Source organism: Balaenoptera ricei, chromosome 15 (assembly GCF_028023285.1).
Source record: "Balaenoptera ricei isolate mBalRic1 chromosome 15, mBalRic1.hap2, whole genome shotgun sequence".
Lineage (NCBI taxonomy): Eukaryota > Metazoa > Chordata > Mammalia > Artiodactyla > Balaenopteridae > Balaenoptera > Balaenoptera ricei.
In genome coordinates this window covers 37216126-37242832 of record NC_082653.1, presented here as the reverse complement: position 1 = coordinate 37242832, position 26707 = coordinate 37216126, and the positions used below count along the sequence as shown (strand labels likewise).

Genomic DNA, 26707 nt, shown 5'->3' with positions numbered 1-26707 from the left:
GATTTATGGAAATTTTAAAGTAGTCCATAGACTCATTGCCTCTGCATAGGAACTAATGTTTAGAATAAGGTTCACTACTCAAAATAAAAAAGGAACTAGAGCAGAAAAATACATAAAGTCCTTCACCTTTCTTCAAACAAAATAAGGTCCACATAGGATACTATTTGCAGAAGGAATGCCTCAGCAAGTATGAGAGTAAGGAAGAGGCCAGTGAGACCAGTATTGTGTGAAGTTCACAGTCAATCGGGGTGAATTTGTGGCCAAACATCAGCAACCAAAGGCTGGTGTCACAGCTCACCTTCTCCAGGTAACCATCCCTTGAATGTGAGGTCAATCAAGGCCATCAGAAGGAATCCAGTCCTTTCACAGCAGCGTGCTTGGACAGGAAGAAATGTCATTACTCGGGCACCTCAGGAAACTATGTTCATTCTCCCCGAGTGCCACAAAATGGTTCCAGAAAGCGGCCTTTAACTGGGGAAGCAGGCAGCCGAAACATGCAGTGAGGATTCCGGCTGACATCAGAAGGCCTGTGCCACCCAGGCCTGTGAAAATCTCCACCGGCCACTGCTCTAAGCTGCTCCTCTGTGATGCACAAACAGAACTTGATACTCTTCCTCCCCTGGCTCAGCTCGCCTGAAAGCCATCACTCGTTCATTTCCTCGCTGAATAGTAGAGGGAGAAAGGGGAAGGCTGAGAGTCTGCAACCAGCTTCAGTTTTAGTATTTACCGCCTCCTCGTAGTGCAGTGAGCTCAGACTAAGTGATCATTACCCTCCCTGACACGGTCAATACGCACCCTCACCTCTGACCCTCCAGCTGTACTGTTTCTTTCATTTTCTAACTTCACCTTCAAATGCTACACAAGTCAGTCACTGCTTAGCTCAAAACTCAACAATCCGGTTATCCCCTGTTCCCTTCTCTGCCCCCAGCATCTGCACTACCCATCTGAACATCTTATGAAGCACGGTCCTCGGTCAAGCCCAGATCATCAGAAATCTGAGCCTGCAACAGGACTAAGCCCTCCAGATAAGGAAGACATCACATCTTGAGCAAAAGTCACGTTGTGAGCTTGATTCCAGCCCTCCCCCTAGTCACCTGCCACAGGCCACACGATGCAATGCTGCTAAATCCCCCCACTCCATCTGTCTGGCATTCTATTAACAGGGACCCCCAACTACTAGAATTCTACATTAATACCATACTGATAATGACCCAGGGACACAAATTTATTCAGAATCAAATGAAAGTTTAATTATTTGGGTAGTACTTTAGCAGTCTGGTGTGTTAGATTATTTAGCAATTTCACAACTTGGGTTATTAGAAAACAAATAAAATTTAATATTTTAACAATTTTGGCTATTAGAAAGCAAATTATCCACAAAGGTAATTAAAGTGTCTCTAGTAATATGTGATTTTCCCCAATACACCAATTCCCTGACTTTCCTGACCAAGATACAGCTGTTTATAATGATGTCCCACCTAGGGCATATCTGAAGAAAATAATAAAATTATACACTTTACACGGACGACAACAAGCAACCTTAGAATGGAGACTACACACCCTGCCTGCACTCTGCACAGCCAGAACGTGAAGTTCCCTTTCCCAATTGCCAGTGAGGTCCTCAAAGAATGTTCTCCTGGAGGGCTGCCAGGGTTTTGTATCGCTATCTGAGGGAGCATTCTGGGAGGCGCCCATGAGCTAAAGCAGCAGAGAATTCCAACTCGCAAACATTTCAGGCATTTTAATTTTTATTACAATTTAAACTATGTAAGCACAGCCCTCAGGAAAAGGAAAACTTGATGACCAAACCTTTTTTTCCCCTTTAATGACTCCATTAATTTATTCTTCCAACTACAAACGATCAGACGGCACCTTGCATGCACACATATATATATGATGTTCAAGGCACACGGGACCAAGACTCTCTGTCCCCCACACTGTGCATTTCAAACCTTATGATGTCTCATTTTAGCTACTTTAGGGAGCTGGCATGAGGCTTTTCAGCAGCCAGTGTCTGCAGCAAGACGTGTCTTGGTGGGAAGGAGAAAACCTTATACTTAGCATGCTGAGAAGCTGATTTAAAAAAAAGAGGAAATTGTTATAATTACAGTGAGAACTTTTGCATGCAAATTTAGTTTTCCTTGGGGGAAATTTGCATACTCTACAAGGAATCCCCATGCCAAAAGTAAATGCGACGATTTTTAGCTCCAGTCTTTAAAAGCGATGCACATGCCCAGGAATTGCATAGTCTGTGAATGTGTTCCAGGCCTGGCCCAGATATGCTGTTTATAAAAGAAAGGACTTTACAATGAAGTTTATAATATTTAAAAGGTACAACATTTATGCTGGAAGAAGTGACAGTTATCAATCAGGCTGAGACAACCAATAAAGAGTAGGACAGTGTTTCAACAGGGCTCCAAAACTTACCTAAACCCTTTTTCATAAAGATAAATACATTTTAAAAGATTCATTTCTCCTCTGATTCTTTTTTTTTAACATCTTTATTGGAGTATAGTTGCTTTACAACGGTGTGCTAGTTTCTGCTGCAGAACAAAGTGAATCAGCTATACATATACATATATCCCCATATCTCCTCCCTCGTGCGTCTCCCTCCCACCCTCCCTATCCCACCCCTCTAGGTGGTCACAAAGCACTGAGCTGATCTCCCTGTGCTATGCGGCTGCTTCCCACTAGCTATCTATTTTACATTTGGTAGTGTATATGTGTCCATGACACTCTCTCACTTGGTCCCAGCTTACCCTTCCCCCTCCCCGTGTCCTCAAGTGCATTCTCTACATCTGCGTGTTTATTCCTATGCTGGTCCTAGGTTCTTCAGAACCCTTTTTTTTTTTTTTTAGATTCCATATATATGTGTTAGCATACGGTATTTGTTTTTCTCTTCCTGACTTACTTCACTCTGTATGACAGTCTCAAGGTCCATCCACTTCACTACAAAAAACTCAATTTCATTTCTTTTTATGGCTAAGTAATATTCCATTGTAAATATGTGCCACATCTTCTTTATCCATTCATCTGTTGATGGACACTTAGGTTGCTTCCATGTCCTGGCTATTGTAAATAGAGCTGCAATGAACATTGTGGTACATGACTCTTTTTGAATTATGGTTTTCTCAGGGTATATGCCCAGTAGTGGGGTTGCTGGGTCGTATGGTAGTTCTATTTTTAGTTTTTTAAGGAATCTCCATACTGTTCTCCATAGTGGCTCTATCAATTTATATTCCCACCAACAGTGCAAAAGAGTTCCGTTTTCTCCACACCCTCTCCAGCATTTAGTCTTTGTAGATTTTTTGATGATGGCCATTCTGATCGGTGTGAGGTGATATCTCATTGTAGTTTTGATTTGCATTTCTCTAATGATTAGTGATGTTGAGCATCCTTTCATGTGTTTGTTGGCAATGTGTATATCTTCTTTGGAGAAATGTCTATTTAGGTCTTCCACCCATTTTTGGATTGGGTTGTTTGTTTTTTTGATATTGAGCTGAATGAGCTGCTTGTATATTTTGGAGATTAATCCTTTGTCAGTTGCTTCATTTGTAAATATTTTCTCCCATTCTGAGGGTTGTCTTTTCATTTTGTTTATGGTTTCCTTGGCTGTGCAAAAGCTTTTAAATTTCATTAGGTCCCATTTGTTTATTTTTGTTTTTATTTTCATTTCTCTAGGAGGTGGGTCAAAAAGGATCTTGCTGTGATTTATGTCATAGAGTGTTCTGCCTATGTTTTCCTCTAAGAGTTTTATAGTGTCTGATCTTACATTTATGTCTCTAATCCATTTTGAGTTTATTTTTGTGTATGGTGTTAGGGAGTGTTCTAATTTCATTCTTGTACATGTAGCTGGCTAGTTTTCCCAGCACCACTTATTGAAGAGGCTGTCTTTTCTCCACTGTATATACTTGCTTTCTTTATCAAAGATAAGGTAACCATATGTGCATGGGTTTATCTCTGGGCTTTCTATCCTGTTCCATTGATCTATATTTCTGTTTTTGTGCCAGTACCATACTGTCTTGATTACTGTAGCTTTGTAGTATAGTCTGAAGTCAGTCTCCTCTGATTCTTAACACTTCCAACTACACAATAAAAAAAATGGTCACAGTTGTTGTTAAATGCTAAGATTCAAGGATATTTTTGTGATAAAGGAAATAAAGAATGGGTGAAGGGAACAAATGGAAACCCATTTGTATTGATAATTTGGGCTAAACTAGAGGCAAATACATGTCTCCCTATAACTATAGAAAAATATTTTAGATAATCAACCATGGAGGAAAGGTACTAGTAATACTAGTAAAGGTACTGGTGACCTTTAAGAAACATTAAATACACATTACTATTTTGTAGTGGAAAAAAGACTTGGGGAAGGCAATAAACTACTCTAAATCAAAGCAGTCATTTCTATATGGAAGAAAAGCCAATCTGGGAGAATTACCCAGAACCATCTATTCTTCTAGGCTATTTTTACAATACAGTAAATAAGACGCTATTCTTAAATGAACTGCCCACCAACAGGAGAAAATGAGCCATTTGCATTAAAAGCAGCCTATTTTCATCAGGACTTCCCAAAGCAAACAAGTTAGTCTTGGCTTTGGGAACTGTGAATCCACACTCTTCAACAGCAGTAGTCCAAAATTAAAGGTTTGTTCAGAGCGGTGGGTGGAAGGCAAAACCAAAAGGAGTATAAACACTTTATACCTCAGAACCTTTCAAGACAATCACCAAGGGCTGAAATGATCTGTCACCTGGGTTAGGCCCCAGCTTTCTACACAGAATCTTTATACATGAACATTTTGAAAAATCACAAGGAGGGAAAGCAATCTGGAGGAAAAAAAAAATTTTAAGTGCAAAACATTCATACTATGTTAAGTGCGAAAAGCAGGTTACAAAAACATGAGAACTCAATTTTACAAAACGAACAGAAACAAAAGGTGCTGCTCAGTACCGGCTGCAGGACACACCTGTGTAGTGTTAGCAGGTGCATTGCCAACTCGGGGCTGTGCCCAGTTAGTACTTCCAGGGTTGTCCCCGCCATTCCTCCCAGGTGGAGGAGAGTCCTGAGGGGGTCCACCCTGGGGAGGGCATGTATGACAAAGCTAAGTCTAACATGATTCAACCTGACATTTTCCAAACACATGTGACCATGGAAAGCATTTTTTTTTTCCCCAGAACATCTATTAACATTCTTGCCAGCTCCCCTTGGAAACAGTTTGTTAAACACAGAAGAACTTATTATTTAATAAATACAGGTAGATCTAGAGAAAAAGACTAAAATACCAAGCGTGGTGACCTGTGGGTTGTGAGATTTCAGGTTATAATACTTCCCCAAATTTTCTACAACAAACATGTATTACCATCATCGTTCAAAAAAAAAAAAAAAAATGCAATGCCTTAGGATGATGAAAGTGCTACACTGTTGCACTTTATTTTAAACCATTCACTGATGAAAAGTACATTTGATCCTTCGGATGCCAATATACTAACTTGGAGAAAAGGAGAAAGATCGGGCAATCTGTAGATTGCCATGTGTACACCAGCTATAAAAGAACTGTGGTCAGCTTAAACACCACTCTCAGGTTTCTGCTGTTCTATGAAAATAAATGAAGCAGGGAGTCCAGCCCTGGCGGGAGATGAAGGGGAACGTTTGTGCCTCTAATTTCCTGTTTATTCTCTCAGATGCCAACCATTACACGCAGCCATTGGGAGAAATTTTAAACGTGTAGCGATAATCTAAACACTGTTCTGTTTATTTCCCCCCCACAAAAAATAGTGTAAATAGAAGGGAAATCACAGCTTGAGAGACATTTCTATGTATGTGTGACAATAATGCCTATATTAGTAACAATGGAAAGACATTTAAATCCCATATTTTAGAGACCCAAGTTTTGTTGAAATAAATGCTCACTGGTGTAAATAATCTTTTCAATCAAAAAAACATTTTTTTTGCCTATCTTCAACTATAATGTTTACTGAAAAACTTTTTAAAAATACCACAATTCCAAGCAAAATAGTTGAAAAGTGTACATTAGCCTTGATAGTGAACTCACTTTTTAGGCTGGGTTTCAAAATGTTCTATATATCAACACACAGCAAAAATTAGTTAAGTGCTATTGAGTAAAATATCCATTTATTAAAAATAGAAATGCTGCTAAGCTTCTCTGTTGAAAATTGTCCATAAACTTGAATAACGGATGCACAGAACATAAAACCTGGAAGCAAGAGGTGAGCCTGCCCCTCCACACTCATCACTCCCAATACTGAGGCCTACACTGGTTGAATGGCCCATTGAAGGTCACACTGATAGGGCAACATGAAGCCAGAGGACGCTTTCCAGAAGACTAAGGTCTTGGAGCCATAACTGATAACTCTCTGGGTTAATTAAGACAATAACTGCATCTCAGCTCTGACAAGAACAAAGAGATAATATTTATGTGAGAAAGAACTAAGTGCATCTGTGGCTGGCACACAAATCTTTCCCTTCACTTTAACTTGTTCTGCCTGTTTTCCAAATAACTCTTGGCTAAGGCCAAAAAAATCCTCCTGCTATTTTATCTGAACCCAGCTTTCACAATTTGATAAGCACTAGAATATGTGTATTGTGTGTGTGCTGCAGTGGGGGTGCGGGTGGGTAGGGGAGGTTTCAAAATGTTTATTATATCAGGAAGCAATCATTTTTGTCTGTTACCAAAAAAAAAAAAAAAAATCATTCTATTTCCCAAACTTATACAGTCAGACCCCACATGAATTCCCTACCAGTGAAAATGGTCAGATTTCCCCTTCCAAGTCGTAACGTATATTTTATTGAAATATGATTGATTTACAATTAAAATTACATTTTAAAGTTTTATTTTAAGATTTTACCAATATTTTCTAGAGAAAGTAACCAAAAATGTGGTCATTTTTTAATCAAATCAATGCCTAGAGAAGAAAATCTGGCACAACTACTGTCACTTTTTTAGTAGCATAATTTTATGAACTTCTATTGTATTCAGTGTCAGAGACATGAATTCACACCTCTTTCCCTGAAGGAGATCACGGCATATTGTTTTAAGTACCAGGAAAACTATTCATCTATGACAAATGTACACCTTTCAAATCTATCCAAGCTAAAGCTATTGTTAAAGGCAGCTAACATTTTTCTGGTGTCATATTTCTGGAGACTCAACAAAGTTTACCAGGCAACTGGTTTCTATTCCCTATACATCATACATCTCCCACAACCAGCAGCTTCAAGCACTCTTTCCGATCCTCCTAGGTTGGTTTTCCATTTCTAACTTCTCCTTTCTTTCTTTCTCTCTCTCTCTCTCTCTCTCTTTCTCCCCCAATTCACTTTCTCAGCAGGCTTTTCCCCCAGGGATGTTCCCTGCCAATGTGTAATCCAAGTTTGGGCAGCTGCATCTGCATTAACCAGCTTTATAATTAGTTCAAACAATCTGACAGGACATGGAAAACCTGTCTTTCAGTAATTTTAGTTTCTTTCTCTTTCCTTTTTGGCTGCAATATCCAATTTTAATGGTAGGGTATATATTTGACATTCCTGACAAAGAAACAAGAAGACACTGTTCCTTTTGAATTCTCAAAATAACAATAATTAGTATCATCATCATCATCTCCATGCTTCACAATTCACACATCAATAAGGAAATTCACGCTGATGCTTTCTGTTGGTTGGACTTTCATCGCAGCATCCTGTTCGGTCAAGTCACGGTCTCTTCCTTGCAGCCCTCTGATTATTCCTCCCTCCTTATGACACTTGTTGGTTGGCCTCCAAGACACCCCATGCCCTTGGTGTTCCTCCTACTTCATTAGCTCTCTCTTATCCCTGATCTCAATATTAATTCTTCCTGATCTCCCTGCCCTTTAAGGGTGAGCGCCCTTGGGCTTAGTGCTCAGATCTCTTAGTTTTCCATACGCATTTACCTCTTTATTGACCTCACCCAGACTCACACTCGCACACTTACACACCTTCAGCCCAGACTGCTCCCTGAATTCCAGACCCTTCTATCCAACCATCTGCTAGTCATCTTCTCTTGGATGTCTAATGGGAATCTCAAATTTAACATATCCAAAGCCACCTTCTGATCTTCCCCATTCAAACCTCATGTAATGCAGTCTTCTTCATTCTAGTAAACAGCAACTCCATCCTTCTAGGAGCCCAGGTCCAAAACCTCAGAATCACCATTACCACCTACCTCTCCCTTTCTCATACCTACATGGAATCCATGAGAAGATCCTAGTGATTCAAAGCAGATCAAGACCCTGACCCCTTCAAACCACCTCTACCCTTCCCACTCTCATCCAAGTTAATATCATCCAGGTCTTCCCTGGTTATCACAATAACCTGGTATCTGATTTTTTCCCTTCTGGACTTGTCCCCTTATAGTCTATTCTGAATTCAGCAGTTGAAAGATGTAGGAGAATTTTACACAGTAATTTTATAGCTGATGAACAGTTTATAGAAATACATAAGATACATATAAATATATATTCTATACACATAGAATACATATGTAAATATATAGAAAGCAATGTATAAATACATAGAAATGCATTTGAGATTTTATTTTGAATATTTTTCATTTTCTTTTCCTGACTATTTATTTTTATTGTATTTCATAAGTGTTTCAGTCACAGACTGGGAAAAAATGGTCCTTCACCAGATATATTTTTTTTATTTTTATCATTTCAATTATTAAGATATACCCATGTTGGTTTAATTGGCACTTTGATTGCATACTTTTTCATGTGTTTGCTGGCTCCATATTCATTATCTTATGAATTACCTGTTAATATTTTCCCCACAATTCTATAAAGATGTTCTATCTTATTGAAAAAATCATAATAACTGTTTGTACATTAAAGATATCAGCCCTTTGTTGATCATATACTATGCAAATATTTCCCCAGAACATTGTCTCTGCAACAAGTTTAGATGGTTTTCCACTACACTAAAATAAAATAATAAAGACTTAAAATGTGGTATGTAGTTTCATTTTCTTTATCCTTTCCTTCATGGTTTCTACTTAGAGATGCCTGTCCTACCACAAGATTGTAAAAGTAATCATCCATATATTTTGCTCATACATTTATAGCTTACCTTGTTCCATGTATTATTTTTGTCCCCTAGAATTATTTTTGCATGAATTGTTTGGTAGGGATTCTGCTTTATTTTTCCAGATGACTAGGCAGGTGTCCCAACACCTTTTATTGAATAATTCATCTTTTTCCTTCCAATCAGAAATACCAACCTTATGACATACTAAATTACCATATATACTAATCCAAAAATAGACTCTCTGTATTTTATTCATTGAAGTATTCTTTTACCAATACCACTGTTCAATCATCACTGACATAGTATTCTTTAATATTTGAGACGGCAAATACCCCTGATAAATATTTCTTATAATTTTGGAAGTATTTTATAGGTTCATTCTTCCAGAAGAACTTCAGAATTTTTTTAGCAAGTTCCCCAGTTTTGATAAGGATGGTATTATGTAGTTTAATTGAACAAAAGTGAAATGTATGCATTATTGTAGTGAATCTTACTTTACAAGAACAAAGTATCTCTCTCCACTTATTTTAAACTTATTTTATGTCCTACAATTGAGTTTTATAGCTTTCCTCACTTAGTTACTACACATTTCTAAGTAAGTTACTTCCAACATTGTACAGCTGGATTGTTATTGTAAATGGAATCTCTTTTTAACAATATTTTCTAACATTCATGTTGGTGGTTAAGTCATCAATCTATTTTTACTTATTTACTTTATACCCAACCAGCAACCGTAGTCAACAACCACAGTGCTTCTAATAGGTTTTCAAGTGAGTCTAAACATATTCTGTTAATTCTAGTCACACTTTCATTTGTTAAAAAAAAAAAATTCAAAAAAAAAAAAATTCAGGCACTTATTACATGTATCTCAAGGTATCACTGCAATTGAATATTAATATTGTATAAAAAATATGGACCCCTCCAAGGGACATAAAATCTACTAGAGATTATAAAACACATATATATGCATATATTATTGTCTAAGAAACTGGGAGGTCTTTAAATGGGATACAGTTAAAACGTACTATGGGAGACTACAGAAGGATACATTACAGTAGGATGGAGAGTTTAAGGAAATCTTCATGAGAGGCTAACATTTATTTTAAGCACAGAATGTCAAGATGCGAAAAGATCAGAGGGATAATATTCTAGAAAGAGAAAAAAATACATATGATCAAAGGCAAAAGAAGAAATATCCCCAACTTTGGCCAGAGCACAGGGTATGCTAAAAAGAGATTAGAGTAACTTGCTTCTTGTTCGGTAGAAAATGGGGAACTACTGGATGAATACAGCTATGCTTTTAGGAAGATGAATCTGGGGCAGGATGCAAACATGGGCAATTTTGGGGAGAGAAGCACTGACACAGAGTATGCTGGTTTTAAAATACAGGTCCAAAATCCTTTGACACCCCTTCCATTGAGAGGTGGGGTCTATGTCCCCTCCCCCTAAATCTGGACTTTGTGACTGCTTGACTGATATAATCCAGTAAAAGTGACACTGGGCTAGTTCCCAGGCCCACACCTTAAGAAACTGGCAACTTTCACATCCTATCTCTTGGGACACTAACTCTTGCAACTCAGCCACCGTGCTATGAGGAAGCCCAAGCAGTCTGTGGAGAACTCACATGGAGATAAACTCAAGTTCCTGGTCTTTAGAACGAACTTAGCAGGCATGTGAGTGAATTATCTCAGAAGTGGATCCTCTAGCACCCAGTCAAAATACTCCAGCTGATGCCACAAGGAACAGGGACAAACCCTCTCTGCTGGACCCTGCCCTAACTGCGGATTCAAGATTGCTGTTGTTTTAAGCACTTAATTTTGGGGTGGTTTGTTGCATAGCAATCGTAACAGGACAGAGACCAATTTAGAGGCTCTCACAATAGTTCAGATCAATAAGATTAAGAAACAACTTGAAAAGCAGTGTGAGAATGGGGGAATAGAGCTAGACACCAGCAATATTCTGAAGATACAAACAATAGAAGGACTGCAGCCTAAAATTACAATTAAAATCTAGCCCCTTAATTATTCACTGAACAAGAATTAAGTAAGTAGACACTATTCTTTACTAATATTTTGCAATTGCACATTGTGGTAGATTAGAGTATTTTAAAGCCAAAAGCCACTCCCTCTCCCCACCCACCCCAACACTCCCCAATGGAAGAGTATACTTTCCTGCCACATTGATATCAAGCTTAGCCATGTAACTTGCTTTATTTATCAATGGTATGTGAGCTGAAATGACAGTGGGTCAGGTCCAAGTAGAGGCCTTAAGAGACACTGCAAGTTTCTGCTTGATCTTTACACTTCTGCCATCACAGAGGAACATGTCCCATGCAAATCTTGGAGAGATACATGCAGAGCAATCCTGAACCCAACCCATGGTCTGGAGCCCAGCCCAGGTAAGTCAAATCCCAGCCAAGCTACAGATGCACAAGCAAGAAACACTTATTGTCACACATAAGTAACAAAATATAAATAAGTAATTGTAATAGATAAATAATTGAGTATTGTTGTATGCCACTGGTTTATCATATAGAAATCACTGTGTCTGACAAATATACTTACTAATCTTTGGGAATTGCCCACTGCCACCAACTTATCAGAAATGTATAAGATCATAATCCTAATTACCAACACTTAGAGATATGCCCTCACTTAGAGAAATATGTATAGATATATATACACTGATATTTTAAATGCTTCCATTTGGTTGAATTAAGAGGCAAAGCTTTCTGTAGATGGAACCAAATGAGAATTTTTTAATAAAGTATGCAATTTTTTTTTTCTAATCTTTGATTTCTTACTATAACCACCCACTCACTGGATGGGAAGGGGATTTTCTGGTACAAAGTAGTAAATGTGGCAAAATGGAGATACTCTAAAAACAACCTTTATGGGTTAGTATACACAGCAGTTCTCGAAGTGTGGTACCCAAAGGGATCTGGGAGGTCAAAAGTATTTTCATAATGATACAAGGACATGATTTGCCTTTTTCACTCTCATTCTCTCACAAGCTGGAGTTTTCCAGGGGCCTCAGCATGTTTTATATCTCAACAGACTGACTGCAGAAGCAAATAAGAGAATCCAGCTATCTTCTATTAAGCCAGAAATTAGAGATTTGCAAAAATTAAATTTTTTTTTTAAAAAACAGTGCCATTCTTCTCACCAAGCTTGTTTTGAAAAATATAGCAATTTTTTATTTAAAAATTGTTTTTATGTTAGCATAAAATGAGTTTATTATTAATTAAAATTAATTAATAAAGATAAATTTTTAAGTGTCCCAAAATGGGGACATTTCCTTTCTAATATAGCAAATATTTATGATATAAGCCACATGAACTAAAGCTGTTCAGAACCCTGAAAAATTTTTAAGAGTATAAGGGGCCTGAGACCAAAAAGTTCAAGATACATGCTATACTATGGCCCAGAGTACACACCAATGTGTTAAAAAGTACAATGGAAAAGCAGACTTTAAGAAGAGCTTTGGGGGCTCCTATAAGAACAAGTCCTAGACTTAAATATCATCACCTTCATAATTTAGACAGAAGTGACAGCCATGTGGCTCCTTTGTGCAAACTTTTTACTTTGTTCATAATAATCCTGCTGAATTGTGCCTTTAAATGTTAAAGAGTATGTCAAGGGTTACAGAGTGTTGACACTAAATAGTCTTATTTTTGCTCAAGCTGCTACACAGAGCTTATAAGATGCTCTGGCATTATTATGGGGGGAAAATGGAAGTGTATTAAGTAAACAGAAATGAACTGTTAATAGAGTAGTTATTTGTGTTTATTAAGTACTTTTCCCCCAAAGGACTCAAAACATTTCAAATATATGAGCATACATAAAATCTCTGTTAATAACCTCACAGGTACACAGTTGCTTTTACCACATTTTAGAAGAGGAAAATGTTATTAGTTCATATACAGTAAACTACAAAGCAGAAACATCAAATCCCTAATACCTCCTCTCTGCCAAGCAGTCATTTATACATCATGGCAAATGCAAAATGGATAATCTCTTGAACCACCACATTTGAGACTTCTGAATGAGCATCAAATAATTTTTCCCTCTGTTTTAATATAAGATGATTTCATAGCATCCTTTCCACCTTCGTTGTCTGCCTATACAGCCTACATGAACCCATTAAGCCTGGAAAACGTTTTCTAATAAGCCTATCAAAGATTTTCTATACATTTCTATATATGAAGTGAAAATTAGCCACTGAACTTGGATACTAAGGCACCACAATCTTCATGATGATCCAAGAAGATTAAAAAGTCACTCAGGGCTTCCCTGGTGGCACAGTGGTTGAGAGTCTGCCTGCTAATGCAGGGGACACGGGTTCGAGCCCTGGTCCGGGAAGATCCCACATGCCGCGGAGCAACTGGGCCCATGAGCCACAACTACTGAGCCTGCGCATCTGGAGCCTGTGCTCTGCAACAAGAGAGGCCACGATAGTGAGAGGCCCGCGCACCATGATGAAGAGTGGCTCCCGCTTGCCACAACTAGAGAAAGCCCTCGCACAGAAACAAAGACCCGACACAGCCAAAAATAAATAAATAAATAAATTAATTAATTATTTTTAAAAAAGCGTGTATTCACTAACCACACCCTTACTACAGCTGCAAGTTAGCCTTTAAAAAAAAAAAAAAAGTCACTCAAAATGCTAAATCTACATTTTACAAAACTAGCAAATTGTTTTTCCATGAGTCATTAAGCTCTCCTTTATCTTAGGCCTATCTGTAAACAATATGAGGTAATATAGTGTAATATGTGCGCCAGCTTTTCCAATAGTTTCATCATAATTCTGTATAACTCATACTACTATTCAGTGAGGAAAAAGGTTCCAGATAATCAGCAACTAAAAAAAGAAAAATGTCAGCTACCACCTGTTAAGAAGAAATGATGAGTTTATATGGTTGAATGAGGGTGTACAAGAGTAATGTCAGCTTCTGGAACAAATAGGTCCAAAAATATATAAGGCCTCAACACAACAGAAATTTATTTCTCTCTCTCTCTCGTGTTCATATCTTTTTTTCATTGCATAGTTATTACTGGGAAAGACTGCAAATATTGATCAAAGATTTTCTCTTCAGGAATATGTGGGTGTTCTGGCTAGTGAAGAGCCCTCTTTCACACAATGATGGAGACCCAGGTGTCTTCAATCCTGTCTCCCCACCATCCACTATTGGCTTCACAGCCATCTACATCCAACCAGAGGAAGAAGGGAGACAGAGCACAGAATCCTTGTCCCAGATTTGACACACATGATGACACAATGGTTACACAGCTGCTATGTGTGCCAAAGTAGGGAAGCAGCACACAGGAAGAACAGACAATGTGTTTAAACATAATGTAAAACAATATGCCAGAAGATTGGTTCAAGATGGCAGAGTAGAAGGACGTGTGCTCACACCCTCTTGCGAGAGCACTGGAATCACAACTAACTGCTGAACAGTCATTGACAGGAAGACACTGGAACTCACCAAAAAAGATAACCCACATCCAAAGACAAAGGAGAAACCACAATGAGACAGTAGGAGGGGCACAATCACAATAAAATCAAATCCCATAACTGCTGGGTGGGTGACTCACAAACTTGAGAACAAGTATACCACAGAAGTCCACCCACTGGAGTGAAGGTTCTGAGCGCCATGTCAGGCTTCCCAACGTGGGGGGGTGCGGCAACGGGAGGAGGAATTCCTAGACAATCAGACTTTGAAGCCTAGCGGGATTTGACTGCAGGACTTTGATAGGACTGGGGGAAACAGAGACTCCACTCTTGGAGGGCATACACAAAGTAGTGTGTGCATCGGGACCCAGGGGAAGGAGCAGTGACCCCACAGAAGACTGAACCGGACTTACCTGCTAGTGTTGGAGGGTCTCCTGCAGAGGCGGGGGATGGCTGTGGCTCACCGTGAGGACAAGGACACAAGCAACAGAAGTTCTGGGAAGTACTCCTTGGCATAAGCCCTCCCAGAGTCTGCCATTAGCCCCACCAAACAGCCAGGTAGGCTCCAGTGTTGGGTTGCCTCAGGCCAAACAAGCAACAGGGAGGGAACCCAGCCCCACCCATCAGTAGACAAGCAGATTAAAGTTTTACTGAGCTCTGCCCACCAGAGCAACACCCAGATCTACCCACCACCAATCCCTCCCATCAGGAAACTTGCACAAGCCTCTTAGACAGCCTAATCCACTAGAGGGCAAACAGCAGAAGCAAGAAGAACTACAATCCTGCAGCCTGTGGAACAAAAACCACATTCACAGAAAGATAGAGAAGATGAAAAGGCAGAGGGTTATGTACCAGATGAAGGAACAAGATAAAAGCCCAGAAAAACAACTAAATGAAGTGGAGAGAGGCAACCTTCCAGAAAAAGAATTCAGAATAATGATACTGAAGATGATCCAGGACCTTGGAAAGAGAATGGAGGCAAAGATCAACAAGATGCAAGAAATGTTTAACAAAGAGCTAGAAGAATTAAAGAACAAACAGACAGAGATGAACAATACAATAACTGAAATGAAAACTACACTAGAAGGAATCAATAGCAGAATAACTGAGGCAGAAGAACGGATAAGAAGACAGAATGGTGAAGTTCACTGCTGCAGAACAGAATAAAGAAAAAAGAATAAAAAGAAATGAAGACAGCCTAAGAGACCTCTGGGACAACATTAAACACAACAACATTCACATTATAGGAGGCTGAGAAGGAGAAGAGAGAAAGGACCTGAGAAAATACTGGAAGAGATTATAGTCAAAAACTTCCCTAATATGGGAAAGGAAATAGCCACCCAAGTCCAGGAAACGCAGAGAGTCCCATACAGGATAAACCCAAGGAGAAACATGCCAAGACACATAGTAATCAAATTGGCAAAAATTAAAAACAAAGAAAAATTATTAAAAGCAGCAAGGGAAAAACGACAAATAACATACAAGGGAACTCCCATAATGTTAAGAGCTGATTTCTCAGCAGAAACTCTACAAGCCAGAAGGAAGTGCCATGACATATTTAAAGTGATGAAAGGGAAGAACCTACAACCAAGATTACTCTACCTGGCAAGGATCTCATTCAGATTCAATGGAGAAATCAAAAGCTTTACAGACAAGCAGAAGCTAAGAGAATTCAGCACCACCAAACCAGCTCTACAACAAATGCTAAAGGAACTTCTCTAAGTGGGAAACACAAGAGAAGAAAAGGACCTACAAAAACAAACCCAAAACAATTAAGAAAATGGTAATAAGAACATACATATTGATAATTATCTTAAATGAAAATGGATTAAATGCTCCAAGCCAGAGACACAGGATCGCTGAATGGATACAGAAACAAGACCCATATATATGCTGTCTACAAGAGACCCACTTCAGACCTCGGGACACATACAGATTGAAAGTGAGGGGATGGAAAAAGATATTCCATGCAAATGGAAATCAAAAGAAAGCTGGAGGAGCAATACTCATAGATAAAAAAGACTTTAAAATAAAGAACGTTACAAGAGACAAGGAAGGACACTACATAATGATCAAGGGATCAATCCAAGAAGAAGACATAACAATTATAAATATATATGCACCCAACATAAGAGCACCTCAATACATAAGGCAACTGCTAACAGCTATACAAGAGGAAATTGACAGTAACACAATAATATTGGGGGACTTTAACACCTCACTTACACCAATGGACAGATCATTCAAACAGAAAATTAATAAGGAAACACAAGCTTTGAATGACACAATAGATCAGATAGATTTAATTGATATTTATAGGACATTCCATCCGAAAACAGCAGATTAAGTGCACACGGAACATTCTCCAGGATAGATCACATCTTGGGTCACAAATCAAGCCTCAGTAAATTTAAGAAAATTGAAATCATATCAAGCATCTTTTCTGACCACAACACTATGAGATTAGAAATCAATTACAGGGAAAAACGTAAAAAACACAAACACATGTAAGCTAAACAATACGTTACTAAATAACCAAGCGACAACTGCAGAAATCAAAGAGGAAATCAAAAAATACCTAGAGACAAATGACAATGAAAACACGACAATCCAAAGCCTATGGGATGCAGCAAAAGCGGTTCTAAGAGGGAAGTTTAGAGCAATACAAGCCTACCTCAAGAAACAAGAAAAATCTCAAATAAACAATCTAACCTTACACCTAAAGGAACTAGAGAAAGAAGAACAAACAAAACCCAAAATTAGTACAAGGAAAGAAATTATAAAGATCAGTGCAGAAATAAATGAAATGGAAACAAATAAAACAATAGCAAAGATCAACACAACTAAAAGGTGGTTCTTTGAGAAGATAAACAAAATTGATAAACCATTAGCCAGACTCATCAAGAAAAGGGGGAGAGGACTCAAATCAATAAAATTAGAAATGAAAAAGGAGAAGTTACAACAGACACTGCAGAAATACAAAGCATCCTAAGAGACTACTACAAGCAACTCTATGCCAAAAAAATGGACAACCTGGAAGAAATGGACAAATTCTTAGAAAGGCATAACCTTCTAAGACTGAAGAAGGAAGAAATAGAAAATATGAACAGACCAATCACAAGTAATGAAATTGAAACTGTGATTAAAAATCTTCCAACAAACTAAAGTCCAGGACCAGATGGCTTCACAGGTGAATTCTTTCAAACATTTAGAGAAGAGCTGACACCCATCCTTCTCATACTCTTCCAAAATTTGCAGAGGAAGGAACACACCCAAACTCATTCTATGAGGCCACCATCACCTTGATACCAAAACCAGGCAGAGATACTACAAAAAAAGAAAATTACAGACCAATATCACTGATGAATAGAGATGCAAAAATCTCAATGAAATACTAGCAAACAGAATCCAACAACACATTAAAAAGATCATACACCATGATCAAGTGAGATTTATCCCAGGAATGCAAGGATTCTTCAATATACACAAATCAATCAGTGTGATACACCATATTAACAAATTGAAGAAGAAAAACCATATGATCATCTCAATAGATGCAGAAAAAGCTTTTGACAAAATTCAACACCCATTTATGATAAAAACTCTCCAGAACGTGGACATAGAGGGAAGCTACCTCAACATAATAAAGGCCATATATGACAAACCCACAGAAAACCTCATTTTCAATGGTGAAACACTGAAAGCATTTCCTCTAAGATCAGGAACAAGACAAGAATGTCCACTCTCACCACTACTATTCAACATAGTTTTGGAATTCCTAGCCACAGCAATCAGAGAAGAAAAAGAAATAAAAGGAATCCAAACTGGAAAAGAAGAAGTAAAACTGTCATTGTTTGCAGATGACATGATACCATACGTATAGAATCCTAAAGATGCCACCAGAAAACTACTAGAGCTAATCAATGAATTTGGTAAAGTTGCAGGATAAAAAATTATTGCACAGAAATCTCTTGCATTCCTATACACTAATGATGAAAAATCTGAAAGAGAAATTAAGGAAACACACCTATTTACCACTGCAACAAAAATAATAAAATACCTAGGAATAAACCTACTTAGGGAGACAAAAGACCTGTATGCAGAAAAGTATAAGACACTGATGAAAGAAATTAAAGATGACACAAACAAATGGAGAGACACACCATGTTCTTGGATTGGAAGAATTAATATTGTGAAAATGACTATACTACCCAAAGCAACCTACAGATTCAATGCAATCACTATCAAATTACCAATGGCATCTTTTACAGAACTAGAAGAAAAAAATCTTAAAATTTGTATGGAGACACAAAAGACCCCAAATAGCCAAAGCAGTCTTGAGGGAAAAAAACAGAGCTGGAGGAATCAGACTCCCTGACTTCAGACTATACTACAAAACTACAGTAATCAAGACAATATGGTACTGGCACAAAAATAGAAATATAGATCAATGGAACAGGATGGAAAGCCCGGAGATAAACCCACACACCTATGGTCAACTAATCTATGACAAAGGAGGCAGGGATATACAATGGAGACAAGACAGCCTCTTCAATAAGTGGTGCTGGGAAAACTGGCCAGCTACATGTACAAGAATGAAATTAGAACACTCCTTAACACCATACAGAAAAATAAACTCAAAATGGATTAGAGACCTAAATGTAAGATCAGACACTATAAAACTCTTAGAGGAAAACATAGGAAGAACACTCTTTGACATAAATCACAGCAAGATCTTTTTTGATTCACCTCCTAGAGTAATGGAAATAAAAACAAAAATAAACAAATGGGACCTAATGAACTTAAAACCTTTTGTAAAGCAAAGGAAACTACAAACAAGACAAAAAGACAACCCTCAGAATGGGAGAAAATATTTGCAAACGAATCAATGGACAAAGGATTAATCTCCAAAATATATAAACAGCTCATGCAGCTCAATTTAAAAAAAACAAACAACCCAATCAAAAAATGTGCAGAAGACCTAAATAGACATTTCTTCGAAGAAGACGTACAGATGGTTAAAAACACATGAAAAGATGCTCAACATCACTAATTATTTGAGAAATGCAAATCAAAGCTACAATGAGGTATCACCTCACACCACTTAGAATGGGCATCATCAGAAAATCTTCAAACAATAGATGCTGGAGAGGGTGTGGAGAAAAGGGAACTCTCTTGCACTGTTGGTGGGAATGTAAATTGATACAGCCACTATGGAAAACAGTATGGAGGTTCCTTAAAAAACTAAAAATAGAATTACCATATGACCCAGCAATCCCACTACTGGGCATATACCCAGAGAAAACCATAATTCAAAAAGACACATGTACCCCAATGTTCATTGCAGTACTATTTTTAATAGCCAGGTCATGGAAGCAACCTAAATGCCCATCGACAGACGAATGGATAAAGAAGATGTGGTACATATGTACAATGGAATATTACTCAGCCATAAAAAGGAATGAAATTGGGTCATTTGTAGAGACGTGGATGGATCTAGAGACTGTCATACAGAGTGAAGTAAGTCAGAAAGAGAAAAACAAATATTGTATATTAACACATATATGTGGAACCTAGAAAAATGGTACAGTTGAACCAGTTATAGAGAAATAACAGAAATAACAGAAATAGAGACACAGATGTAGAGAACAAATGTATGGACACCAAGGGGGGAAAGTGGCAGGGGGGGTGGTGGTGTGATGAATTGGGAGATTGGGATTGACATATATACACTAATATGTATAAAATGGATAACTAATAAGAACATGCTGTATAAAAAAATAAAGTAAAATTCAAAAATTCAAAAAAACAACAATATGCCACAGTCTACTTGTTCTAGAAAACAAATAAAACTGCCTAATCCATCTAGCTGGTAGGAATCAGATATGGTATAATTGTTCACAGTCAACAGTTTTGATTAGACTCTGAGTGTAAGAAACAGAATTATAAACACCAATCTCTAAAAAAAAAACAGAGTCATTCCATTATTAACCAAAGTGGGATGTTTATAATTCTGAGATATGTATTCTTTCATTAAAGGATAATGAGAGGCTTTCTTTCCATTACAGAATATTGGGATATCTTACTTGTGTTATGACTAATTTAAGGGAACACTGATGTCTGGTTCTCTTGATGTTCTTTAATTATCCTGTTATTATTACTCCACGTAGAGGAGGATGTCAGTAAGAATACGCAAAGCTAGTCTGGGCTCCTTACATACTTAGAAAGGCTGATTTCCTTAGTATTTCTCTTTTGTTCTCAACAGCTGACTCAACGGGTATAGACACAGACCTGCTATCAAAGCTGCCGGCCCTGGTAACACAGCTGGCTCCTGTCCATGGCCACTGATGCTGCTTTGTGCACCAGTGATGGGCAGAATTCTAAACCATCTTCTGCATCTCTGAGTCCTCACTCCAGAGGCACAGTCCCAGCTTTGGCAGGCCTGAAGTCCTGTGCTCCTTCTAGCAGGCAGAACTCAGGGAAAACAAAAGTAGGCATTTCTACTTGGAAATCTAAGAGGAACAGGGCTGTCTCACCCACCCACCTTCAAAAATGATGGATTCCCCCAAATTCAGGAAAAGGATCCAGATGCTAGACAGCCCAAATTGTGACAAATGTCTACTACAGACATGATAAAATGTTAACAACTTTAATAGACACAGACTCCTGCCACCTGTCATGAGATGTGGGCTGTTATCAGAGGGAGAAAACCTGGAAGAAGATTATGGGGGAAACGATTTTCTACTCATGCCCTAGGGTTTCAAGTCCATAAAATCCCCGAAGACTCTACCAGGCAAACCAGGCTTTGTCTTCTCCATTCAATGCCAAGACCTCAGGATAAAGCTACTAAAAGTGGTAGGGAATAGTCCTAGTGATGACAGTCATTCCCAGCACTGTCTAAAAGAACTTTCTGTGATGATGAAAATGTTCTATGTGTTGTCCGGTATGCGGCCTCTAGCCACATGTGGCCATTGAGCACTGAAATTGTTGCTAGTGTGAATGATAAACTCAATTTTTAATTTTCTTAATTTAAATTTAGATTTCAATAACCACATGTGACTAATGGCTATCACAGTGGACAGTGCAGGTCTACCCTTCCTGGTGGTATTGAACCAACCCAGTGTATAAGAAAGGAGACTGAAGTCTTTTAGAAGGAAGTTGCTTCATTGCCCTCAGCAACCCAATCTAATATCGTAGAAAAATATATGTGGGTATTTCTTTCCTGAAACTGTTTAAATACATTCTGGCTCTGTTTTGGCTGGATCATGGGTTCAGTCCTAACCTGATTTAAATATCCTCACAAAGTTCTAGAGCAACAATTCTAAACTTCTCTGATTATGAGAACCCATATTTTTATTTCATTGAAGTAGAGTTGATTTACAATGTTGTGTTAATTTCTGCTGTACAGCAAAGTGATTCAGTTACACATATATATATTCTTTTTCATATTCTTTTCCATTATGGTTTATCACAGGATATTGAATATAGTTCCCTGTGCTATACAGTAGGACCTTGTTGTTTATCCATCCTATATGTAATAGTTTGCATCTGCTAATCCCAAACCCCCAATACTTCCTTCCCCCTCCCCTCCTCCCCCTTGGCAACCACAAGTCTGTTCTCTATGTCTGTCAGTCTGTTCCTCTTTTGTAGATATGTTCATTTGTATTGTATTTTAGATTGTACATATAAATGATATAGTATTTGTCTTTCTCTTTCTGACTTACTTTGCTTGGTATGATAATCTCTAGGTCCATCCACATTGCTGCAAATGGCATTATTTCATTCTTTTTTATGGCTGAATAATATTCTATTGTATATATGTACCACATCTTCTTTACCCATTCATCTATCGATGGACATGTAGGTTGTCTTAGCTATTGTAAATAGTGCTGCTATGAACACAGGGGTGCACGTATCTTTTCAAATTATAGTTTTGTCTGGGTATATGCCCAGGAGTGGGGTTGCTGGATCATATGGCAACTCTATTTTTAGTTTTTTGGGGAACCTCCATACTGTTTTCCATAGTGGCTGTATCAACTTACATTCCCATCAACAGTGCAAGAGGGTTCACTTTTTTCCACACCTTCTCCAGCATTTATTATTTGTAGACTTTTTAATGATGACCATTCTAACCTGTGTGAGGTGGTGAGGACCCATTTTTAAAGTCAAAATGAGTTATTAACTGTTTGTAGTAGTTGTACTTTACCTCCTGTTAAGAAAATCTATTATAGTAAAGAGCTCCTCTTAATTCAATAGCACTTATATTCATGTATATTTCCTCATAACAGCAGCAACTATATAGGGTTTTCAAATAGTCATACACATAAACACAGGATACATTATTTATTTAATATACGAGCAATCCTTGATATTATCATGGATTCTAGGACCTCTTACAATCTCCCACTGTCTCCTGGGCTCTGTGCACACAGGTTAGAAGCCCTCTTTTAAAGACCATGTTCCCAAGTATCCACCAGATATGTGATATATGTTGTACAGATGTAGGTCTTTGTTCACAAGAGGGAGTTTGGATTGGTATTAGAGAAATGAGAAAATGCAACTTTTCTAATGCTTGGAAGTCAAATTTTTTCAATGTATATCTGGTAGCAGATGTACAATATAAATTATTTATGCTGCAGTGAAGCTCAATTATCATTCTAGCTGCAAAGAAGATCAAGGTCTAACAATTTGGATTTCCTAAAAGTGTACTTTTATAACTCAACTTTTATATAATGTTCATCAGCTCTCTGCCTGTGATTAACTCATGTTTCTCTGTGTCATCTTTGAAGACAAAAACCTGAAGAAATAATTTCCGGAAAAAATAAAATAAAGCAAATATTTACTTAGTAATTCTGCAGTCACTTCACTGTAAGTAATCTGCATAGAGCAGATTTCTGAAGTCCATTTGTGCAGCAAATTAGCTGCAATTTCTCCATTTAATATCTCTATTTACAAATACACTCCTGTAGTATTTATGTCCAAATGCTAAGTGTACACTGGTGTTTCAATTTATCTTAAATAGGACAAATATTTCATCTCAGTTTCACCTCCTCTATTTCCAATTCAGAGATAAGAAAGCATGTTTGTTCTCCACCCCACATTTCCAAAGATCTAGTCCATGTCATAATTCTCCCTTTTTGCTATCTAGAGGTAGGTGATGTTTTATAAGTGATATATGGGTAACTAAATTTGGGAGCTCTGGCAGAGAGGAGAACTGAGCCATCCCCTGGCTGGAGATGGCCATGAGCTGGACAAGGTCCTTGAAAGCTGGAGGTGAAAAGCCACTTTTATGAAGCTGACAGAAGAATGAAGACAGACCCCATCAGCTTCACAAATCTGTGATTATAAAATAGGGAAAAATGTTTCCACACCATAACTTCTTTGCCCAAAGATCTAAGAGCTAATCTCCTAAAATCTGAGAGGAGACTGGAGGGACACATTGAAGGATAGTGGTCCAAGGTCAAGTTTGACTGCTGGGATCTTGGAACATCCCAAAATCTCAGAGGTAATCCTGTGGTTTGGGGTGATGGCCACATCAGACCCATCACAGCACTTGTGTCTACAGCTTTCCCAGAATCTATACAGACTTCTGGACACACCACTCTCATCAGAATCAAAGTCCCCAAGCATATCTTTCAGAACAGAAGAGCCAACAGATGTTGGTCCATATGACAGAGTAAAGGTTACCAGGAAAACAAAGCAACTGCTAGGCTAGGAGCTCCATCCATGAAATTTAGTAACCTCTTGGAGACTCTGTATAGATTACCAAAAGGCTCCATATACCTAGAGTGGCCACGACCTTGTTATAGCTGATAAAGTATCAAGCAAATCACAATCCATGCTCTGAGAAAGAAATCTCATAGAAAAAATGGAAGATGTGACAACTTTGGCCACAGACTATTGTTTATTTCCAAACTCTCTGGGCTTCCCAGAATGATGTCACCCACTGAAAAAATAGGAACATATTTCATCCACATAGGTTGAAATTGTCTATTTCAATAAAAAATGTGCCTAGTGAGAGACATTCACTTATTACACATCACATGCATTGACTACTGTAGATAACAGCTATTCACTCAAAATAGTCGTTCTTTAAAAAGCCTGGAAAACTCAATATTGAATTTAGAAAGCTGAATCTGAGGTTTTAATTCAACTTACAATGGCATGCATTAGCTGCCTAAAATTGGCTCCTCAGTTAAATAGCTTGGGTTGTAATTTATTCAAGATAACAAATTTTTTTAAAAGTCATAATAAGTTAATTTTAAAAGCACAGACACCTACCTTTTTAAGAAAGATCATGTTTCAGGATTCCATAGCATAGAGAAACCATCTTTTCCTGTGGGGAAAAAGAAGAAAGACTATCCACTAATAACAGAAAGTAGCAAAGGTGAACTTTTAAGACCGGCTATAATTTCCTCATGTTACGGTTTCAGTTACAACATTCACAACTGCAATCTATCATCTTAGACTTAAAATATTTCTCAATTTCTACCTAAATGAAATATGTTAAAGATTTTGATTCCAAAGACTTGATTTCTGGGAATTCCTGGTGCTCCAGTGGTTAAGATTCCACACTTTCACTGCCTTGGGCCCGGGTTCAATCCCTGGTGGGAGAACTAAGATTCTGCAAGCCACGCAAAAAAAAAAAAAAAAAAAAAAAAGATGATTTCTTAGGAGCAAATGGGAAAAATAAATGGGAATTTTTCAAAATTAGAATTTGAATATTCACTTCACATCTATCCCAATGTCATATCCTCAAACATTTTAATTTCACGAAGTAAATGTATAAATGAAGAAGTAAATGTATAAAACTCCACTCCTATTTCAATATTCCCAGTGGGAAATGATGTGAGGAGATTGTAATAGCCTGTGCAGGTAACGTAATGTAACAGAATCATAAGTTACTATCTCCTTCTGTTAAAGCATTTTTTATTGTCCAGACCAATAAGCCATTTAAGGGCTCTGTTTTTCTTAGCTTAGACTTTTGGATTAAGAAAAACATATAAAGGAAAGTAAAGCAAAATAGGATCCCTCAACCTAAAATATGACACAAATGAACTTTTATGAAACAGAAACAGACTCACAGTCATAGAGAACAGAGTTGTGGTTGCCAAGAGGGAGGGTAGGATGGGGGGTGGATTGGGAGTTTGGGATTAGCAGATGCAAACTATTATATATACAATGGATAAACAACAAGGTCCTACTGTAGAGCACAGGGAACTAAATTCAGTATCCTGTGGTAAACCATAATGGAAAAGAATATGAAAAAGAATGTATATATATATATGTGTGTGTGTGTGTGTGTGTGTGTATAACTGAATCACCTTGCTGTATAGTAGAAATTAACACAACATTGTACATCAACTATACTTCAATAAATTTTTTAAAAGGATACCTCTGGTTTTATTTTACATTTACTATTTACAATAAATAGTTGACATAAAAACCTATTAGTCACTAATAAATACTAACTTTTCTATTCAAAATTACTTTTTGTTGTACATTAAATTATTCTAATATTTTGACCTTATACACTCAAGCCCAAATAAGGAAGGGAATGGTTTAATTTAATGCAAGTTAATCATCTACTACTATTAACAATTTCCACCAAATCTAAGTAAAACAGCTAATGGAATAATGTTCACAAGAATGTAATTCTGACTCTGACCCTGATGCGTTAGGTTCCATGTGAAAAGTAATTTAACTTCCAGTGGGGGATGTGTAGATTCAGAAACAATGACCACGATTTCTGAACCAAAAGAGCTCCAGCGATTTGAAATGACCACCAAGTCATAAATTCAAGGCAATCACAGCCCAGAGGACTCATACACACACACACACGCACACACACACACACACACTCACACACACACACACAAACATCCAATGGGGACTCCTAGATTAGCCTGTGCTTTTTTAGGCTGCCCCTTCTTTTCAGACAATCAAAATCCTTTCTAAACTTTAAATAAGAAATTCTCCCAACATCTTACCTTAAGGAGCATGAATCCTGCAACCACACCCATGCCTGCAAAGAGCCAAGGCTGAATACGACCCTCTTGGCTACATTTAGTTCCAGAACCTCTTTGCTTTAAAGCAACACCAATTCCCCACATGGAATCCCTAGATTAAACGAGCATCTGGGACCTCTTCTCTCCTGCTTCCTTAACTTAGACATCAGCCAGCATTACTCTCTCA

General features: G+C 37.8%; 1 protein-coding gene across 10 annotated transcripts in view; it reads right to left on the bottom strand.

The window, feature by feature from the left end:
- The window catches only part of PLCB4 (phospholipase C beta 4), a 415724-nt gene that overhangs the window by 363643 nt on the left and 25374 nt on the right, over positions 1-26707 (bottom strand). Inside the window, exon 1 of one of the 10 annotated variants that reach the window (XM_059896968.1) lies at positions 26503-26571. The exons of 8 other annotated variants lie outside the window; for them this stretch is intronic. The gene's annotated coding sequence lies outside the window, so the exon portion shown is untranslated. Of the gene's footprint in view, positions 1-24793; positions 24849-26502; positions 26572-26707 lie in introns of those variants that run through there. One more of the 10 variants, XM_059896969.1, reaches the window with a different exon arrangement.